Source organism: Loxodonta africana, chromosome 3 (assembly GCF_030014295.1).
Source record: "Loxodonta africana isolate mLoxAfr1 chromosome 3, mLoxAfr1.hap2, whole genome shotgun sequence".
Taxonomy (NCBI): Eukaryota; Metazoa; Chordata; class Mammalia; order Proboscidea; family Elephantidae; genus Loxodonta; species Loxodonta africana.
Window position 1 is genome coordinate 152,671,888 of NC_087344.1, and position 16,558 is coordinate 152,688,445.

Sequence of the window (16,558 nt, forward strand, 5' to 3'; positions counted from 1 at the left end):
AAATAAGAGGGGAAAGGGGAACGGTGAAGAGGAGCGAGGGAAAGCAGGGAGGCGTGGGCAAGAACGAGAGCTCGAAGAGGCCGGTGCATACACGGGCGGCATCCTGGGGTACGGAGATCGGTTTTTATGATGTAGCACAATGGGCAGGGAGACGCGGAGGGAGGGCATGAAAGGGAGAACCCGAGTGGCGTTTGGTTACAATATCAGTAAATTGTACTCTTGAAAACTGTTGAATTGGCAAATGTTTTATATATTTTTGTAACAATAAAGATGCTGAAGAGGATTTTTGTTTTGAGTTTTGGAGGCACTGTCAGTGCACATTGTCTTATGGAACCAATGACAGTGTAACCAAACGCCACTTGGGTTCTTGTCCTGTCTTATTAGCCGATTGAAATAAAGACAGACACTGATTGCAACGGAAGCAGAAAGTGGCGAGCTTATTGTCTGCCTATACAAGGGGCACGTGGGGTCTAGTGAACTTAAGGCCATGTGCTCCCTGACTAAGGGGCTGGGGAGCTTTTTGTTTCCAATGGCGTCAGGGTGTTGGGTTTGGTACCCGGAATTTTCTGCCTTTAGCCCTCCCATGCCTATATTTGGGGGTGGGGGGGGTCAGTTGAAGGATGTGATTTCAACCTGTGCATGCTTCAAGGTGTAACTAGGACTAGTCAGTGGACGGAGCCGCTACCTGCTGCGACTTCCTGCTCAAAACAAGCTTGTGGTTAGCAAGACAAAGAGGTGGGGAAGGGGTGTTGATTGGGGTTTTCAATATGGCTGAGCAGCCTGTTTCAACAGCACTACCTTTTTTACCTGAAAATTAAAAAAAAAAAAAAAAGCCCATTTAAAATGGACAAATTAGCCTTTAAAATTGACACCAGTCTATGGGCAGTAAAACAAATGGGGAATTCTTCAGCTCCTGGAGCTTCTGCATATTAATAGGATTATCAAAAGACAAAATACTTCCTTGTAAAAATGGCATGGGGGCGATGTCCGACCTCCTCTAACTTCACAAGGGGAAAGGAGAATCAAGATCAGTAGCACAAGGCTGATTCCTATGACATGGAGGTCAGACATGTCTCCTCTGCCACCTTTACTGATTCTGACACCACCTGTCCCTGCCACAGCACTCTACTTCTCTCCTGGGCTTGGTAATTCATGGCAATGTTCGCAAAGAACTCACAAGCAATACTCATGATTATAAGGTTTATCAGGGAAGTGACAGGTTACGATTCAGGTTCAGGAACACTCAGGATACAGTTCTTCCATCAGGACAGCCTCTTCCCACTCCTGCTTGCAGGCATGTCTCTCCCAGACCGTCCAAAGGTGGACGTCCAAAGGTGGAGTCCAGAGGCACTCAGCATTCTCTCTCCGAGTCAGGAAACCCACTGAGGTCTCTTCTGCCACCGTTTCCCTGTCACCGCTTCTGGCCTTCTTCAGGGTTACAGCTCACACTGTCTCCTGGGTCCAAATAAAAAGAGCTTCTCAAAGCAGGGATCCCAGGTACAAATGACACATTCTCTGCTCCTGGCTGTCCTTTCATGGTGATGGTGGGATCCTCTCTTTCCTATCTCTGGGGCGGCTCATTTCAGGCCCAGCTGGTTCTCTAGTTCTGGGCCAGAACCTGGCCTGAGGGTACAAACGTGACAATCCATTTTCTGCCTTCAAAAAGGTTACCTTCTAGTGATTGAAGTATAAGTTGAAGACTGTGGTGTCCACTCCCAAAACCATATATTTTATCGAAGTCCTTAGTTTAAATATCTGGGACACTGGCTCTTAAATTCATGCGCTCTGAAATCACCAGAGAGTTTATTGGGAGAAGATTCCTGTACTTCAATTCCAGTGATTTTACAGCCATGGGGTCTTGGAATCTGCATTTTTAATAATTTATTTTATTTTTTGTTGTCGTTGCTGAGAATATAGACTGCAAAACATGTAACAATTCAATAGTTTCTACATGTAAAATTTAGTGACATTGATTACATCCTTTGAGATGTGAAAACTCTTTTGTGAGTTGTTCCTCCCCCATTAACATAAACTCCCTGCCCCTCAAGATTCCTATCTAATCTTTCAAGTTTCAATTGTTAATTTGTTCCCATATAGGAGAAATCTTAAAAGAGCATAATGCTCAAGCAGACATTCTTCACTAGGTAAGCTAAACTATCGTTTGGTTTAAAGAAGACTTCGGGGGATTTTTTTTTTTTTTAATTGTGCTTTAAGCGAAAGTTTACAAACCAAGTAGGTCTACCATACAAAAACTTATATACACCTTGCTGTATACTCCCAGATGCTCCTTGTCTAATGAGAGAGCACCTTTCTTCCCTCTACTCTCTATTTTCGTGTCCATTTGGCCAGCTTCTGACCCCCTCTGCCTTCAGAAGATATTTTTAATTCAAGGCTTATAGATTATCTCAGCGCAGTAGTTTCAGAGGTTCATTCAGCCTCCATGGTTCCAGAAAATCTGATTCCATGAGAATTTGAAATTTTGTTCTGCATATCCACTCTTTTGATCAGGATTCTTCTATAGAATCTTTGATCCAAATGTACAGTGTGGTAGTAAGGCACAGTCCATTTCTTCCGGTTTCAATGCAAAGGAGGTAGTTGTTCTCCGAGGCCATTAGCCACACATTCTATTTCCTCCTATTCCTGACTCTCCTTGCTCTGTTGCTGCAGGCAAATAAAGACAATGTGTTGTGCCTGGAATCTTCATTTTTTACCAAGCTCTCTACGTGACTTTGATGCTTGTAGACAGCAGATCACAGTTTGAAAAACAGTGCCTCAAGGCACTGAATCATGTATGCCTAAATAGTTTTTTCTTTTATTAAATTGAGAAGCTTTTATTGAAAATTGCATGATAGACAATAAGTATTGTTTGAGGAACATTAGTTAAGCATGTTTTTGCATTGTAGAAATAAAATAAAGCTAAGAACAAATTTGTGGCCATTGATTCCATTCTGACTAAAGTGACTGCATAGGACATAGTGTTGTTTTTGTTGTTAGGTGCCATCGAGTTGGTTCCGACTCATAGCGACCCTATGCACAACAGAACAAAACACTGCCCCGTCCTGCGCCATCCTTACAATCGTTGTTATGCTTGAGCTCATTGTTGCAGCCACTGTGTTAATCCACCTCGTTGAGGGTCTTCCTCTTTTCTGCTGACCCTGTACTCTGCCAAGCATGATGTCCTTCTCCAGGGACTGATCCCTCCTGACAACATGTCCAAAGTATGTAAGATGCATTCTCGCCATCCTTGCCTCTAAGGAACATTCTGGCCGCACTTCTTCCCAGACAGATTTGTTCGTTATTTTGGCAGTCCATGGTATATTCAATATTCTTCGCCAACACCACGATTCAAAGGCGTCAACTTTTCTTCGGTCTTCCTTATTCATTGTCCAGCTTTCACATGCATATGATGCGACTGAAAATACCATGGCTTGGGTCAGGCGCACCTTAGTCTTCAAGGTGACATCTTTGCTCTTCAAGACTTTGGAGAGGTCCTTTGCAGCAGGTTTACCCAATGCAATGCGTCTTTTGATTTCTTGACTGCTGCTTCCATGGCTGTTGATTGTGGATCCAAGTAAAATGAAATCCTGGACAACTTCAATCTTTTCTCCGTTTACCATGATGTTGCTCATTGGCCCAGTTGTGAGGATTTTTGTTTTCTTTATGTTGATGTGCAATCCATACTGAAGGCTATGGTCTTTGATCTTCATTAGTAAGTGCTTCAAGTCCTCTTCACTTTCAGCAAGCAAGGTTGTGTCATCTGCATAACGCAGGTTGTTAACGAGTCTTCCTCCAATCCTGATGCCCCGTTCTTCTTCATATAGTACAGCTTCTTGTATCATTTGTTCAGCATACAGATTAAATAGGTATGGTGAAAGAATACAACCCTGATGCACACCTTTCCTGACTTTAAACCAATCAGTATCCCCTTGTTCTGTCCGAACAACTGCTTCTTGATCTATGTAAAAGTTCCTCATGAGCACAATTAAGCGTTCTGGAATTCCCATTCTTCGCAGTGTTATCCATAGTTTGTTATGATCCACACAGTCGAATGCCTTTGCATAGTCAATAAAACACAGGTAAACATCCTTCTGGTATTCTCTACTTTCAGCCAGGATCCATCTGACATCAGCAATGATATCCCTGGTTCCACATCCTCTTCTGAATCCAGCCTGAATTTCTGGCAGTTCCCTGTCGATATACTGCTGCAGCCACTTTGGAATGATCTTCAGCAAAATTTTGCTTGCATGTGATATTAATGATATTGTTCTATAATTTCCACATTCCGTTGGATCACCTTTCTTGGGAATAGGCATAAATATGGATCTCTTCCAGTCAGTTGGCCAGGAAGCTGTCTTCCATATTTCTTGGCATAGACGAGTGAGCGCCTCCAGCGCTGCATCTGTTTGTTGAAACATCTCGATTGATATTCCATCAATTCCTAGAGACTTGTTTTTCACCAGTGCCTTCAGAGCAGCTTGGACTTCTTCCTTCAGTACCATCGGTTCCTGATCATATGCCACCTCTTGAAATGGTTGAATACCAACTATTCCTTTTGGTATAACGACAAAGTAGAACAGCCTTATTGGGTTTCCAACTAGCCGACTGGTGGATTTGAACTGCCAGTGTCTTGGTTAGCAGCTGAGCTCTTAATCACCACGCCACCAGGGCTCCAAAATAAAGGCACCACTTTCTAATTCTTTCCTAGATACAGTCATAGAAAAACCAAAAGATTCAAAGAACAAAAACAAAACCCATCAAATATACAAAAATAAGTCTATGAGCTGACTAATACATTAGTTATAGATGGACTAGCCTTTAACTCTATTACCCTCAGCTATTCAAACATTAATATGAATGAGACCTTAGTTGTCATATTTAGATGAAAACATTGGCATAGACTGATAAGAAAGTGGATCCAGCTGCCTCTTTCCTGACTGCTGCATTCTTAAAACTTTTCCTGGTTTCTCCCTCTTTCTTTCCTTCCTGCTTTTCCTCCTCTTACTTCCTTCTCTGGCTAGTGCAGGCCACCAGAATATCAGAATACACTGCCACAATCTGAGATGATGAGGGGCAATTTTTCACCAGCGGGTGTTCAATTTTCTGTGGTCAAAGCTTTTTATTTAGAGAATCCCTCCTAATTCTTATTTTACTGTAGAGCTTCCCTCCCCAATCTTATTTGCTATGAACTCGTAGATTCTTCTTTTTTAATTTAACTTGTTATTATCCATTACTACTATTGTTTTTGATGCTCCAATTGTCTCAATTTGGATCAGTTTGGACCTCTTCAAACTGGTTCCTGTGATCTTTCAACCTGTTTCCATAAGTCAGGGAGCACAGTCTTGCTTTCTGGCACAAGAAGTTCCATGATCAACTTGTGATTTCCATTACCAAAATCAGCCATATATCCAAGGAATCTGGTTCTTTTGTTGGAGAATGGCATTTACAACAAAGATGTAAGCACTAGGTAGCATTGCTTCTAGACTCTGTAAATGGACATAGTGAGCAAATATTCATATTTAAATCATGAGTTTATACTGACACCTTCAATCCCAATCCAATGCCGAGAGGTTCTTCCTCATCTTCCCCTAGTCCACATTTTTATCTCCTGTCTCCCATGGTGGAAACCCTGGCAGCTTAGTGGCTAAGTGCTGTAGCTGCTAACCAAAAGGTTGGCAGTTCAATTCACCAGATGTTCCTTGGAAACTCTATGGGGAAGTTCTACTCTGTCCTATAGGGTCACTATGAGTCAGAATTGACTCGATGGCAACAGGTTTTTATCTCCAATGTTGATAACCCTGATTCCAAACAACTTTTGTACATGTACTCACGTGCTCTGTCCCATAATACATGAAAATTGTTTACAAATTATTCCATCAGTATGATTACCAACAATAAATGTACAAAGTAAAGTTCAAAATTTCTTTCGGATTCTTCTGACTTCACAATATACACCACTATGGATCACAGTCAGAGACCTGCCTTCAAAATTTCATTCCTGTATTATCATTTTGAAATACAGTTAAACTTTTTCTGCTTTTGTTTATCAATTGTAGTGTTTTCTTTTTTCATCCTTTTCTGAAAATATAAAATATCACATGGTTTAAAAATTAAAACTATGTAAAAAAGATTATACTTAGCAAAGTCTCTCCATTATTTCTATAGTATAAACCACACTCCCTAGATGAAAGCAATTTTATTATCTTCTGGCTTATCCTACTTGAAAAATACATCTTTACTTTCCTTTCTTAAAGAAAAGGTAGAATACTGCATACATTTTTTCACTTCTTGCTTTGCCTTCTTTCACATGAATAATTTATCCTAGCAATAGCTCAGCAGCAGTCCATAGACACCCTCATATTTTGGCCACGTAGATCTCCATTATTTGTATGCATCACCAGGTCATTCTTTAATGTCTTATATGCAGTCTAACCATTTTGAAATCAGTAGCCCAACTGATCAAACTTACTTTTCAAAGGCACAAACTAGCCTTAGGAAGAAAAAACGGAATTTTGAGCGCCAAAGCAATGCATGGTGATAATCTCTTTGTAAATTATCTAACCTACGTGTACAATTTAAATACAAAGTTTACATCTATTATACACATAAATATTTACTGTTGTGGTGTTTTGTGTATGTAAATGAAATAAGGAGACAACACTGTAAGGCAACTTGGATACACCTACCCTGTGATACAAAGAGTGCCCCAGGATACCTTGATATATTTACATGGAGGAAAAGTCTAAATCAATTCCCACTTCTCTGACACCAAACGAAACCCTGAGGGTGCAGCAGTTAAGCACTGCAGCTGCTAAACAAAAGGTTGGCAGTTCAATTCCACCAGGTGCTCCTTGGAAACTCTATGGGACAGTTCTACTCTGTCCTATAGGGTCACTAAGAGTTGGAATTGACTCGATGGCAATGGGTTTTGAATATTTATTGATGAACCCAAATCTACCTGCTATCAATTCCACTCTGTTCCACTTCTGTCTGACACCAGGTGCACATTCAGCATCTTCCTCTGACCCTAACCATCTGCCTCACAAGTAAAACGCACAGTCCTCCAGACTGCCAAGTCAGCCCAAGATATCAGATGCCAGCCACAATCTTGGGACTCCCCATGACACACATACTTCTGACCTGCTGGTTACAATTTCAGAAGTTCCCTCTACCCCTTCAGGATACCAGCCATAAGCTCGGAAGTGCTCGTTCCACTCACTTCTGACCTACTGGCTCTCACTACTCCTTTGGGTTTGACAATTCACTGGAATGACTCACGGACTCACAGAAAATCCTATACTTACAATTACAGTTTTATAGCAAAAAGGATACAAATGAAGAGGCACATAGAGAAAGGACTGGGAGGCTTCTGAATGTGGAGAGTCCTTGTCCAAAAAGGAATGGGCTACCCTTCCACGTGTACAGATGTCTCTCACCAACCAGGAAGCCGAGGGAACTTTGGTGTCAGGGCCTTTATAGGAGCCTCATTACTTAGGTATGATTGAATGAATTTTCCCCCATCACTCCCCCAGGTTGGCTGATGTAAAGAGGTGGTCTTTTTGTCCTGACCAGCCCCTACTTGAGTCACCTTATTAGCAGAAACCCTCAAGTGTGACCTGGAAGCCTATAGAAAACAAATGAAAATCAAATCTAACTTTTACCAAAGGCACCTAAATTACTCAGCAAATTCCAAGTGTTTAGAGTTATTTCAAGGAGCCCTGGTGACACAGTGGTTCAGTGATGGGCTTCTAACCAAAAGCTCGGTGCTTTGAACCCGCCAACCTCTCTGAAGGAGAAAGTTCTGCCAATCGATATCCATAAAGATTTACATCCTTGGAAAGCTTCCTGGGCTCTTCTACTCTGTCTTATAGGGTTACTGTGAGTCAGAATCGACTGGGTGGCAATGGGTTTAGTTTTTCTTTTTTTTTGGATTAGAGTTATCTTTCAGAAACCAAGGATAAATACTAAGTTCTTTGGATGCAGTTAAATTCTTTACTGCACAGTACATTTCAAAAAACAAAAAAACTGTGAAGTTTCTGGGTCATGGTATATTGAGAAATTGGAATGTAATGGACGTGGCCAAGCTCTCAGAAAACAGACTGCGGCTGTGTGTCAGAGTCCTGTCTTGTAGCCTCAACATCATGTGGTCGATTTGAGTCATAGCAGATGAGGTTAGTCTGGTTTGTCTAAGTGTATAAATGTTAAACATGATTAATTGCTTTTTATTGTAGTCTAACAAATATATGTTTGTCCTAAGAAAAACTTACCAAAAAAAGAAGTGTATAAACAGGAAAATGAAAGCTCTCCTGCCTCCCAGTCCCACTCCCAGATAAACCACTGCTGAGACAACATTTATGTATTACACTTAGGAAGCTGTGGTGGCTTTGGAGTGTAATAGGTGCTGTTTGGCCAAGGGACCCAGGAGGTCCCAAGTCCTGCCCTGACAATCTTCTGCCCTCCCTGGACAACTAGAAATCGGTGAAGGCCAAGAAAAGGAAAATAACATTATCGTTTGCAGAAATTTCACCTCAGGACTGGAAACTCTGATGAATGAGGCCAAATATGTGGTTTATGATTGAGGCTCAAAGAACTGTGCCATTGCCCTAAATCCAAAGTGGATTTTATCTCATTTCCTGAGATGCAGATGAAATGATAGAAGTCAATAAAAGGAGAGGGGCAGAGAGAAAGCCAGACAGATGAGCCCACCCACACAGGTAAACAGTCCTCAAGTCTTCTCTGATAGAGAACTGTTTTGAGATTAGTCGGTGGAAACTATGGATGCTAAAGGAGTATTTACATACTTCTATCTATTGAGATGCTCAGAAGCTCTGGTTATGCAGTGGTTAAGACCTAGGGCTGCTAACCACAAAGGTCAGCAGTTGGAATCCACCTCGAGCTACTTGGAAACCCTATGGGACAGTTAGTTCTCCTCTGTCTTATATCTACCCTGTCCTATAGGATTGCTATGAGTTGGAATCCACTACACAACAGTGGATTTGGGGTTTGGTATTGAGATAGAGTTGTGAAGTTCTGTGTTGGTTCCATGGTGTAATGGTGAGCACTCTGGACACTGAATCTAGTGATCCCAGCTCAAATCTCGGTGGGACATTATTGTGTAATTCAAATAAAGGATGTTTAAAAAAAAAACTTAAAGAGAGAATTAATCTTGTTGCCACCCATTTTGCGTCTGCCTCCTGATGGTCATTTAGGAGCGAGAAATATTCCGGGGTGGTAGGGAAGAAGCAGGAGGGAGACCCTGGCTCCGCAGAGGCAAGCTGCTCCAGGTCCCCGAGCCCCTCCTGCTCCCTGACACCATTTGTGTCTCGCCACCCCGTCCACTCTCGTCCTCTCGTCTCCTCAGAAATTGAGATCCCAGAAACCCGCAGAATGTAGCTGAGGAAAGTGGAGAGACAGGAAAGAACAGAGAGGAGAATAGGAAAGAAAAAGGGAGAAAGTAGGGAACGGAAGGCAGAGGAATTGGGCGTTCACAGCAGCGGGTTCAGTTGCTGGTTGTGGACCACCGCTGCTCCTCAGGAGCGCTCCCATCCCTTCCTGACCCACCCGAGAACCCGGTTCCACCGATAAACCTCAAAGCTGCTTGCCTGGCATTTGTTCTTGCAAAGTTTCTTTTCACTGTGTGGACGGGTGAAGTGGATTAAGTTGGTTGGCAAGTGAGTGGAAGCCAAGTTAAGGGCCTTGTAGGCTCTTTGGCGTTAACTAGCACGTGATTGACCCACCCACCCAAACGCACACCGTTATGCCCCCTTGTAGGCCGGTCTGCAGGGCCTAGAGTAGAAAACTGGAAAATCAAGGTGTAACAGTATTTCTTTAGAGAAAAATAGCCAAATAATTGGTTATATGAATTGAAAGTGGTTGTCTCTGGAGAATAGGAAATGTATAAAGGGATTAGGGGAATACTGTTTTTTATAATCAACTTTCAGGCATATATTACTTTGATAAAAAATAAATAAAAATAATTTATGTGTTATGTAGCATGTTTTTAAAGTTCATTGTATTTGAATTGAAATTTTGATGTCATCGTATGCATCACTCTTTTAAAGATTGTGGGGTTTGTGTCATGTGTAGAATCTCTTCCCACTTCAAGATTATAAAATTTTTATTGGGGGCAATTTTGGAGCAAACATTGAAACATTACACCCCTTTTAATGAGCTGAACAGATGGGCTAATAAACTCCCAGGTCCTCCCAGATATGACTAATTCCACAGCTCATGCCTTGAAGTATCAGCAGCTGAGAGGACTGGACATGATTTAGTGCAAAACAGTCATGAGTCCAAAGAAATCCATTAAACTCTCTGCAAACCTCAGCTTCGTCATCAGCAACACACCAAACGTTCCCTTCAGTGTTGGCTTAGATGTATTTGGGCAATCTTTCACTGCTAGGGGGAAGAGTCGCTCTCAGCTTTTACTCAACAACCTAGCTCAGTGCACAGGCCATACAACTTCTCATTTTAAGGTCCTGCACACTGCCTAGCTTTCTTTGGATCTACCCTTGATCGACCTCTTTGGTATCCTCTTTGGTATCCAGCAGCTCCTCGGGTTGTACAGATAGATCCCTATGTGCTGCCTCCACAGCGGCCACAAGGAGGTGCCAGGGCCCTTCTCCTTGGAACTGCTGTCATCTATTCTGAAGTTTTTTTTTTCTGCCACTCTAGCTGCTCTGTTTCTGGGACTCCAGTTACATAGATATAAGGTCACTTGATGTTTTCTCACACATCAGTAATGCTCTGTTCTTTTCATTTTAGTTCTTCTTTCTCTGGGTTTCATGTTGGATAATTTATATTACTTTGTCTCCTACAATGCCTAACTTGATCTTAAAAAATCCAGTATATTTTTCATCTCTAGAAGTTCTATATGAGTCTTTTTTTATATCTTTCATTTTTCTCATAAAGCTCATGTTTTCCTCCATCTTCCTGAGCATACAGAGTATGTTTATATAGCTGTTTTAATATCTTGTCTGCTGATTCTATCATCTATGTCATTTCTGTGTCCATTTCTATTGATTGATTTTTCTTATGGCTATGAATCATATTTTCCTGCTTCTTTGATACCTAATAATTTTTATTGGATGCTAGACATTATGAATTTTATGTTAAGTACTAGATTTTTATTCTGTAGTCTTTTAAATATATTTTTGCTTTGATCTGGGATGCAGTTCAATTATTTGGAAACAGTTTGATTCTCTCTAGGCTGGTTTTTAAGCTTTGTTAGGCAGGTTCAGAAAATCCTTTAGTCTAAGGCTAATTCAGACACAGTGTAGAGGTATTACCGTTCTGAAGACTCCCCTTCCTGCCATATGTGTTAGATGCTCTTCCCATTCAGGCTAGTGGGAACACACACTCTTAAGGGCTCAGTCTGAGCTCTGTCCTACACTTCCTGTGACCCAGTGTCTGAACAGAGCTGGTTCACATATATTTTGTCTTTTCTTCTAGTTGTTTAAGGTGGGTAGGTAAATACCATCTCTGTTACTCCATCATGGCCCAAAACAGAAGTCTATACACTTTTCTTTTGTTATATTTCACAATTCAGGTAAAAAAACTTATCTTGGATGGTGTTTCCTTTCTCCTATACCTAATATGTGCCATAGACACTATGCTATGTGTATTATTATAATATTATCTTAATTAAGGTGTACAATAACTCTACAAGAGATTTAATATTATTATTTTCGTATGAGACTGGAAACATTGAAGGAGCTGGCCCAAGGTCAAACAGAAGTAGTGGCACCGGGATTGAAAAAGAGGTCTTCCCAGAGGTAGTGCTCCTAGCCACAGACCAGACCAAAGGTCTTTGTAATAACCTTGGTGTATCTAATATACCTGGAATCCAGTATCCAAGGAGTTCCTACCCACTGTGTCAGCCAACTTCTTTGGGTCAGAAACTCCACCTGTAGGGAGCCAGAGCATAACTTAGCCCTTAAACTCAGACTGTGGAAGGCCCCTAAGCTCTCTGCAAACCCATCTTTTCTCATTGGTAAAGCACTGAAAATGGACTTTGGTCTTAATTCAGATATTTTATATTTGGGCAAGGAAACCTCCTGCTGCTGGGGAGAAAGTTTACAGCTCTTCTTCCTCGAACTATGTCAGTCTGTAGGATATACGGCTTCTAGTTTCAATGTCCTGAATACTTACTTGGCATCTGGTGTGTTTTAGTGGGTTTTCTTTGAACCTGGTCTTGTCTCTCCCCTCCTTCACCCCCACCTCGCCTAGCATCTTCTGGGGCCCTGCAGATCTCTGTGTGCTGTCCCCGTAGTAGTCATGAGAGGGCACCATGGTCCTTTGCACCTTTTCTCAGTTTGACTAGTGAGTTTACCAGGACACTGTGGCTCAGAAATGAGAGTGAGGTGAGTACACACCCTGGGAGAGGTTGATGAAAGGCCCACACCTGCCAACACAAGACCTAGGATTTTCTTCTAAAATATAGTTTAATATTCAGCATTTTCAGATAAGAAAAAAACTGAAGTTATTTCTGACAGTAAAAAATAATGTTCTATTTATGTACAATCCCTGGAGTCCCTGGGTGCTGAATACGATTAAACGCTCCACTACTAACCCAAAGATTGGTGTTTCGAATGCACCCAGAGGCACCTCCAAAGACAGACCTGGTGAGAGATCACAGCTTTGAAAACCCTATGGAGCAGTTCTACTTTGCACACATGGGGTCCTGGCAAGTAGGAATAGACTTGACATCAACTAAAGAGGGTCTGAGGAAAGAGGTGGGGGAAAAGAGGAAACTGTAGCCAGAAAAATAAAGAGGCTGCTTTTTGGGGGAGGGGCGCTGTAAAACTGTGGAAATAGTAGCATCAGGGTCAGAACTTATCGAATTTTGTGATCAGTCCAAAGCTGTTTCCCATGAGGTGGCAGTCACACATACCTCCACTCTCCAACCTTTTTACCAATTCTGACACCAGCTGTCTCTCCCACAGCATTGTCTACTTCTCTTCTAGGTTCGCTGATCCTTTCCAGTGGCCACACAGAACTCACAGTTAAGTGGTTTCTTAAGGAAGTAACAGGGTACAACTCAGGATCAGAATCAGGAAGCATTTAGGCAAAACCTCCCTTCTTCAGTGCAGGCAGACAAATTGGCTCAGGAAAAGACCACAGCACAATAGCCTATTGGTGGGATATTTGAGATTGAGACCCAGGATTTAAGGGCTATGTATTTCCAGAGTGATTATACCAGAAAGCCCATTCTTCTCTTAGGGCAATGAGGAATTCCAAGTCTTTGTTCTTTTACTAAGATTGGTGTTCCAGTCTCCAAATCCTGGGCGCTTTTTCTACCTTACATCTTTTTCTTAGGTTTTTAAGCTGATTTGGGTACATGAAATTCTCAAGCATAAAGGGATTGCAGCTAATCTCTTTCAACATTGATTGAATTCAACTGACATTTTCACAGCTTAGCTGAAATCCATGTTCTTTTCTTCTTCTTTCTTTTTTTTTTTTTGCCTGACTCTAGGCTGCAACTCCACAGCAATATCAGTTTCTCTGTGCAAAAGAACCTAGCTAAGCAATCAAGAAATGGACATAAATTGCAAGAATTTATTGTAATGGAATAGAAGTCTGACAAGCAAATGAAAATGCTTTGACTGTCCAGCAACTGATCACCAATCTCTGGGTATTTTCATGTGACTAAAAAAAAAAAAAAAATTTTTTTTTTTTTTTTTTTTTTTTTTTGAGGGTCTAGAATTTAAGTCAACAGGAGCTGGAGCTTCTTAAGGCTGGAAATCTTATGAGGAGGAATCTGTTTCTGCTACTGAGGACTGTGGGTTCTGGGGAAATTAAAAAAAAAAAAAGAATAAATAACTGCCCCAAGGTCATTGACAAAGCCTGGACTGAAATAACAGATAAAGTCAGAGACCACACGTTTCAATTAGTAGTTAATGAAGAACTCTGAAAGAAAGAGAAACCTCTAAGCAAAGGTACTCTCCACCTGTCATCACCTGTAGGAAAACCTGTTCTTCTCTGGATAATTGTGTTGTGTGACGGCTTCTCAACTCCATGAGGGTGTTTGAACTCTTAGTGACACCTGGCCCTGGACCCCATGCATGGCCAGCTTCATGGGCATGTAACCTGTGCAGTCACATTGGGCCCCAAACTCAAAAGGATCCTGAAGATTGATTTAATGTTCTACTGTCATCGTCCTGTAATTATTTATAATTTTATCTTTGAACTCGTGGTTTGTAAGTGGAATTCAATTAGACAAGGAAGGCGGCACGTGAGCAGAGGAAATGCACACAATATCTCTGCCCACTGCAGTTCCTCTGGCTCATTTACATACAGCATTCTTGCTAACCCCCCTGAGCACACTGTTAAGGTGAACCCACAATGCATGGGGGTTCTGCAAGACTCAAAATGAGTGCAAGGGGTCAAGCACAAGACAAGGCAAAGTCAAGGCATGACAGAGTCAGATAGTTTAAAAAAAAAATCCTTTTATAGATTCAGATAGTTTATTACTTACATAAGCAGTGAAAGGAAAAGTTGTCAAACGTGCCAGCGCCTCATGGCCATCTCATAAGACGACACTCAGAAGAGGGTCAGATGATGGCAACATAAGTAGTTGTACGCTCTGTTGCTGAAGAGTCAATGCTCGCACCCCTCGCTGGAAGGAGGGAGGTGGATGAGAAAACTGTTTAGTGGCAGCCTCCCACAAGAAAGAGAGGCAGACGGGAAAAGGGTCAAGCTCCTCACTAGACTATTTTATGTTCCTGGGTGGAGGACAGGGTATTCCACCAAGTCTTGGATTCCTACCTGCACGGCCTATGTGGACGTGTACAAGGTGGCCAGAACACCATGGCAGAGCCGTTCCCCTGCGCAAGGTGTGTCTAACACTAATGGGGGCACTAACAGCCCCAGGAAGAAATGCTTTCTGGTCAACCACAACTTGTTTCAGTACCCTCAGGCTGTGAAAACAGGATTTTTTACTGACATTAAGAAGTGCATTAGCCGTGGAATTCTCCCTCCCTCTAGTGTTTTTTTTTTTTTTATTATTGAATTGTGTCCCCCAAAGAAATATGTTGAAGTCCTGTACCTGTGAATGTGACCTTCTTTGGGGTCATACAGTCTTTGTTTGAAGATAAACCCACTGTGGGTGGAGTCAATTCCAACTCGTAGTGACTTTACTGGACAGTAGAAATGCCCCATAGGGTTTTCAAGGCTGTAAATCCTTATGGTAAGTGATAGTTAATGGATACCTGAGAAGGGTAGGTCCTAAGTCCTAATCCTTTCTGAGTGCTGCTTCATAAAAGAGAAGCCCAGAGAGGGTCATGCACAGGAGAAAGACACCATATGAGAAAGACCCCTCACAAACCAACGACAGAATCCTGGAATTTACCAACAAGATGACAATTCCCTCAGAAACCCACTGTAGAGATAGCCCCACAACCACACCAAATAGGAAGTACAATCTACAAAAAAAGATAAAGCCACTCCAATAAACTCTGGTGCTTGAAAAGTCTGGTGCTTAAAAGTCTGTAACAGCTTTACAGCAAACCTACTTTTTGGACAGCAGCCAACAGGGGACAGCGCGGACGCAGTCCCCCACTACCACAAATTATGCAGTCGAGTTCCCCACATTTGGGGAAATCGCAGGGGTCAGCATATCCATAGTGCAAAAGATAAGCCTCACCCTGGGAAAACCACCTTCGTGATCATGGTATCTCCCCTGCCAAGTAAGTATGAGTTCCTCACCTGCTGCCCCGCCGCAGCCTCACACTCCTTTCACTTCACACAGACGGTCATTTCTCTATCCCACTCCCGACCCCTCAGAGCCCCTCCACGCTCTTATTGCACACAATTTCAAGCGACGGCCCTGGACCTCTTCCCACAGCACCGATAATCATTAAGTGTTTAGCCAGCAGAGGACGATCCTGCAGCCACTGCGCTGTGTTGTCTACATAAGACTCGCCCCCGACAGTGACGTCACTGAGCGCGTTCTGCCCGCCTAGCCACGCCCCGCCCCCTGCCTGCGTTTTCCTCCGCCGTAGCCTCTCAGCCCGCCGAGGAGCCGGCCGGCAGCCGGAGGAATAAGTGACTCTTACCTTCCCTCTACCCAGCTACCGCCTCCCCCCACTGTTTAGGTGGCGAGCGGAGCCCCGCGGCCGGGCCCAGCGGTGTCTCTCCCGGCTGCGAGGGCTCTTCACCTCTCTGCTTCCCACACCCCTGTGGCGGTCAGCTGCAGCCTGCGCATCCTTCTCGGAAAATGGCTCTTAATTCGTAGAATAGAACGATTGTTCTACTTGATTCAAAATGTTTAGAAAGGAAACGGGTCCCTTTCAAATCCAGTCTTCTTTGTGATACAGCACTGTGTGTATTTCTTTATTAAAACGCATTAAACATAACTGGTAAGGAAGGCTATTGCCTTCCTGACAGTTCAGTTTCGTTCACTGGAACTTTCATTTATTGTGTTTTGAATCTTCAGTTGTGTCAAAGTCTCTTGCATTACTTTATTGACTTTGTTCTCTTTCTGGAACTCGTCGTTCATATTTGGACCTCTTCAACTCATCTGATTTTCTTAACGCTTTTGTTTTTACTTCCTTGCTCTTTC

General features: G+C 42.4%; 1 non-coding gene across 1 annotated transcript; it reads right to left on the minus strand.

Annotated features, from left to right (window-relative positions):
- Nucleotides 1–15,527: 15,527 nt before the first annotated feature.
- On the minus strand, nucleotides 15,528–15,691 carry LOC111748552 (U1 spliceosomal RNA). Its single transcript, XR_002784244.2, has one exon. It is a non-coding gene; the product is annotated as a U1 spliceosomal RNA (small nuclear RNA).
- Between the last annotated feature and the right edge of the window lie 867 nt (nucleotides 15,692–16,558).